This window comes from Epinephelus moara, chromosome 17 (genome assembly GCF_006386435.1).
Source record: "Epinephelus moara isolate mb chromosome 17, YSFRI_EMoa_1.0, whole genome shotgun sequence".
Classification (NCBI taxonomy): domain Eukaryota; kingdom Metazoa; phylum Chordata; class Actinopteri; order Perciformes; family Serranidae; genus Epinephelus; species Epinephelus moara.
In genome coordinates this window covers 34763441-34764615 of record NC_065522.1, presented here as the reverse complement: position 1 = coordinate 34764615, position 1175 = coordinate 34763441, and positions in this window count along the sequence as shown.

Below are 1175 nucleotides of genomic sequence, written 5' to 3'. Positions count from 1 at the left end.
AGTTAAATCTAAATATTAAATGTGGCACCTAAATGTTAAATGTTAAATCTAAATATTAAATCTAAATATAAATGTTAAATCTAAATCTAAATGTTAAATGTTTATTCTAAATGTTCTGGGTAAAACTAAATATTTAGCTAATATGCAAATTCACACCGCCTGTCACTGGAAGTACCAAAATAAAAGCTCGAGATGGTCAGACTGTGTTTATAGAATCAAACAACGAATTAAAATTAACTTATCGGGGGAAATGAACACTTGAACATACATTAGCGTGATAATAACTACCTAAAATAACAAAAAACATGTTTGGAGAAAGTTTATTTGACGTGTACTTTGAGTTGTTAGTGTCCCTTTGGGAATTGCCGTGTTGTTTACAAATACGTCTGGGTAGAAAACCCATTAGAAAACCGTTAGCTGTTAGCCCCGTTAGTGGTGTCTGTAATGACCCATTAACTCAGTGAACGGTCCGTGAAAAAAATATTTTTTTCCAGCGGATGTCTTAGTTACAACATGATTGAGCTAACTGGAGTAGTTTCATGTCGTATCTGACAACGGGAGGCTTTTAACAGATGACGTCCTGATGTTAGCTGTCTCTGTTAGCTGCAGCCGCTGATGCTTTCTAGACATCGTGATTTCCCAAAACTGAATAAATACCACACATCGCAACACAAAACTGCTTTATTGAGTTATTAACGTTACAGACACCGCTAATGGGGCTAACGGCTAACGGTTAGCCCAGCTAATCTACGATAACCATACTATTAATTTCAAAGCGTGCACGCAGAAATAGTAATGTGTGTTCAATCATTGTGTTTATGGACTTTACAAACATCAGATTAGTCTAAATGGTGCTATAGTGACGTGAAAAATGTGATATATACACACACATATATGTAGCTAAACTCTGCTGGTTTTCTACCTGGAAGTATTTGTAAACAACCAGGCGATTCCCTCCGAAGGGACACTAACGTTTACAACTCAAAGTACACGTCTAATAAACTTTCTCCAAACATGTTTTTTGTTATTTTAGGTAGTTATTATCACGCTAATGTATGTTCAAGTGTTCATTTCCCCCGATAAGTTGGTTTTAATTCGTTATTTGATTTTATAAACACAGTCTGACCATCTCGAGCTTTTATTTTGGTTCTTCTGGTGACCGGTGGTGTGAATTT